Here is a 5,148-nt window from a genome sequence, read left to right on the forward strand (position 1 = left end):
CGATCAAAACTTTCTTTAATTGTATTTAGAAATAAAAAAATAAAATTATCTTAAAAAAATTAACAACAACTACTTTGATGAATTATAATTAAAAGACAATAATATTAAGTGCATCTCAATTTACATGAAATATATCGAAAGATAAATTAAATGCACTGCTATTATTTTTTGATTGCATCAAATAAGAATTAATAGTCAAAATCGTCCCTAAAAGATACTTCGATTTTCATTTTCATCCCCGAAAGATAAAATTAATCAAATTCGTTCCCAAAAGATAACCAACCTGATCGCTTTAGTCCTTCCGTCATCTCCTGTGCTGAGGTGGCTAACGCTCGCTGACATGGCCTATTAACTGCCAGCATGGCACTCGCTTAGTGTACCTTCTTGTTGCTGATAAGATAAGTTTATTAGATCAATTCAAATCAGTACCTAAATTCATGAACCCTAATCTCAAATCCAAAGGAATCGAACCTCACATCGATAGCAGATTCCATGTTCCTAGGTTGTCCCTACTGCCGCCCGCGTCACTACCTACGCCTTCAACGCTGCCATCGCCAGCGCATTGACGTCGTTTGCATCATAGCCGTCGCCCAAAGTAGAACAAAGTCTATCATTAACGCCGCTCCTCGCCACAGATTCTGTCGCAGCTCTCATGCTTGTCCTTCGCGTCCTTGTCTTTCTGGCCCTTCACTAGGTGAAGGCCACGGTTGCACCCTCCAATGCAAACAAGTTGCGTACAACACTTCCTATTCCGGAGTCGCCACCCGTTATTACTGCTATCTTACCCTGAAACATCATTACTTATATTAATCCAATACAAGAGCCAAGCAAACAATGATACACAAAATATGGAATATGGAATTTGGTATTTAATTTAAAGGTATGAAATAAACAATGATACACAAAATAAAATTTTGATTACTACTTGAAGTTTATTTGATGGTTGGTAGTCAGGGGAGGTGAACTGGGGTGTTGGATCCATGACATATTCTTTCCATGGTTGTGTGTGTTGCTTCTGGGAAGCCATTACGAAGGATTTTGGTTCGAAAACTAAAAATGTACTAGGTTGTCTTCACATCAAGTTTAATATGGATTTTTCAGACTCAAGGTTCCTTTTTTCCAACCAATGTCAATTATTAGAGACGATATTACCTCAGAAATCCAACAAACAGTTGACAGATATGGAGCTGGATGAGTGTAAGGAGACCACATTACATGATGTCAACATGAAGGATGAGATGAGAAGAAAGCAGCAATAGCAACTACCACGAGGCATATAATGATGATGATGAGCAATCCATGCCTTGAGTGCAATTTGGGATTAGAGTTCATGGACTTAGGGACTGATTTGAATTTATCTAATAAACTTATCTTATCAGCAACAAGAGGGTACACTAAGCGAGTGCCACGCTGGCAGTTAACAGGCCATGTCAGCGAGCATTGGCCACCTCAGCGCAGGAGATGACGGAAGGACTAATGCGATCAGGTTGGTTATCTTTTGGGGACGAATTTGATTAATTTTATCTTGGGAGACGAAAATGAAGATCGAGGTATCTTTTAGGGACGATTTTGACTATCAACTCTATCAAATAATGTCAGTTCAAAAAGACATGCAACTCAATCAAACATGCACAAAATGTCACCAAAAGTATTAGAACAAAATTCTATAAACTAGTTACAAAAAATTCATGAACAAAATCCTTTAAAAATGGACAAAAATATATACAAATCACTCAAACATGCACAAAATAACATTAGAAGCACTACAATAATATTCTGTTGTCTAGTTACAACAAAAAGAGTACAACAATACTAAGTGCACCTCAATTTAGACAAAATACACCGAAAATTGTTACTAATTACCGTACACGAACTCACTTTAAAACATAGAAACACTCAAATATGAAAAAAAAAACACATTCAAATCCCTCAAATACATGCAAATATAGCTAGGTTAAATTATACGAGAAATATTACGTAACATTTTTACACCATCTAACAAAGTTATCACCAAATGAACAATATAATGAGAACATTAACATGTAATTTAACGCAAGAACACAAAATCAATCTATTAAATAAACAGAAATTTGACTATCTAGTGTTTTGCGATCAAAAATGGGAAAGAGAAAAGTGAAATAATTGGACGATTAGTGAACAGCACCTTCAATAATTTTTTGTTTTCTGTTTCTGTGTCTCTTGGTGAAGATTTCAAAAATAGCTTTGAGATTTCTTTGAGTTTTTGCGAAGATTTTGATCGCCTTTGAAGTTTGATCGTTTTAGTTTTGATCGAGAGAGAAAAAGCATTTTTCATACTACTGAACAGTTGCAGGAGCGCGTGTTTACACACTCTCTAATTTGAAATAAATTTTTGTTGAACTTGGACCAACTTAATTGAATTTGAATGGCCAAAAAAATTTGTATGTATTCCGGCCCAGCCCAATCATGACCCGAGTTCGTCCCAAGTCACCGACCCGACGGGTCCACCGACCCAGATCAAGAGGCGACCGCACGTTACCTCCCACTCCACAAAAAATTTGCATAGCTAGCAGAAACTTCCAAGTAGGTGGGCCTGGTCACAAGGGACCCACCCGAGTACAAGGTATAAATTGGGAGGGATCTACCCCTCCCAGAGGTACGTCACCCTTCTAACCATAATTGGTCGCCTATTCGTACGTGTTGGTGGGTCTCCAACCAAGTGGGGCCCACAGTTTTAAAAAAAAAACAAATAATAAATAAATAAAAGAAGTGGCTAACAGCCATGGTGAGAGAGAAGAGTTTCATTCTTTTGAATGAAAAAGAAGGAAATAGAAAGCACGCCATCGAGGGAGAAGAGAAAATTTGGGGGAAAAGGGCATGCCAACCTTGATCACATTGACCTGGTAAACTTGCTCCATTTCTTATGAAATTTTAGTATGTTATTCCTGGTGTAGAGATGAACATTAGGATATAACTTGCTAGTTGTATTGCCTTCTCTTTTGCCTGATTTGAGATACCCACTTTGTGGAGGGTTTATGTTGATTCCATCAGTTTTGATGATGTATTCTGTTGATTGTTGAGATGCCCTAGTGTCACTAGGAAGACTGTTTGTATATCCATTATTCTGATAGTGGAAGATTTTACTGGACTAGGTCCCGTGGGTTTTTTGTCCCTCTTTTGGAGGGTTTTTCCACGTTAAAATTCTGGTGTCTGATTATTTAATTTCTGCCATTATATTTGCTACTTGGAACATCTTTGGTATTGTCTATTTAATCGCACAGGTTGTGGGAAAATTATTTCTGGTGCTTCCGCTGTTAGATAGGTTCTTGTTTTGAACCTTTGTTGAGTTTTCCCAACAAAGTGGTATCTAGAGCTTTGGTTCTTTATTTCTGTGCTGATTAAATGGAGGAAAATACTCATGGACCGAATATGGTCAAATTGAATTCCCAAAATTATTCAAGTTGGAAGACCCTCATGGAAGATATGTTGTATAGTAAGGACTTGTATGATCCTGTGGAAGGAGATAAATCCAAAGGTACTAAATCCGATGCTGAATGGAAGAAGCTGAATCGGAAGGCAGTTGCTTTGATTAGGCAATGGCTTGATCTTAATGTGTATCCACATGTTGACACTGAAACGAATGCTGAGAAGATGTGGAAGAAATTGAAGGAGTTATATGAGAGGAAGAATGTGCAAAACAAAGCGTTCTTGATCAGGAAGCTTGTCAATATGAAGTATGTTGAAGGTAAATCAATGCTGGAGCACTTGAGCATTTTTCAAGAGATAGTGAACCAACTGACAAATAATGAAATCACTTTGAATGATGAGTTGCAAGCCTTGTTGTTGTTGAGCTCTTTGCCTGATAGTTAGGAAGTTCTGGTTGTGACACTGACTAACTCAGCTCCAAAAGGAAAGTTGACGTTAGCAATGGTTAAAGAGAGCATGTTGAATGAAGAAGTCAGAAGAAGAGAGCGAGGTTTGACTAATGCCTCCTCCCATTCAGATGCACTTGTTTCAGAGTCACAGGGGAGAAGTCAAAGTAGAAAACCTCACAGTTCTGACATGTCAGAGAGTCGAAGCAAGTCAAGAGGAAAGTACAAGCCAAAAAAAAGGAGTTCATTTGTCACCATTGTGGCAAGCCGGGGCATATCAAGAGGTATTGTAAGTTCTTGAAAAGAGAACAATCAAGAGGAAAAAATGTAGACAAAGGTAAAGATAGTGATAAAGAAACTGCTGCTATCGTTTATGAAGATGTTCTTATCACATATGATAAAAATTATGTGAATCTTGTCTGTGATGATTCCACTTGGATTATGGACTCTGGTGCCTCATGTCATGTCACTCCGAGGCATGAATTTTTCACTTCCTATACTGCTGGAAATTTTGGCAAGATCAAATTGGGAGATAAAGGAGTGTGTGATATTATTGTTATGGGTGATATGTGGCTTGAAACTAATATGGGATGCAAGTTGCAGTTGAAGAATGTTAGGCATGCGCCAGATATGCGGTTCAATCTCATTTTAGTGAAGGCATTGGATCAAGAGGGGTATTGCACTTCCTTTGGTAGTGGAAAATGTAAGATTACCAAAGGGGCTCTCATTGTTGTTAGAGAAGACAATAGTCTCACTACTCTCTACTGGTTGCAAGCAAAGTTGTGCAAAGAAGATGTGAATATAGCTGATGATTCCTCTTCTGATTTGTGGCACATACGTCTTTGTCACTTGAACAAGAAATGATTAAGCGTCTTGGCCAAGAAGCACTCACTTCCAGTGAAAGGTACAACTTTAAATACTTGCACTCATTGTTTTGTTGGAAAGCATGCTAGAGTATCATTTCATAGTTCTGGACCTCATAGGAGATCACATGTTCTAGATTTAGTTCACACTGATGTTTGCACTATGGATGCTAAGATACTAGGTGGTGCATCATATTTTGTTACTTTTATTGATGATTATTCTCGAAAAGTGTGGGCTTTTGTTTTGAAATCTAAAGACCAGGTGCTCGGTATCTTCAAACACTTTCATGTAAGTGTTGAAAGAGAAACAGGAAGGAAATTGAAATGTGTTTGAGCAGATAATAGTGGTGAATACAGGGGTCCGTTTGAAGAGTATTGTAAAGGACATGGGATCAAGCTTGAGAAGACGGTTCCTAAGACTCCTCAACATAATG

This window comes from Arachis ipaensis, chromosome B10, assembly GCF_000816755.2.
Source record: "Arachis ipaensis cultivar K30076 chromosome B10, Araip1.1, whole genome shotgun sequence".
NCBI classification, from domain to species: Eukaryota; Viridiplantae; Streptophyta; class Magnoliopsida; order Fabales; family Fabaceae; genus Arachis; species Arachis ipaensis.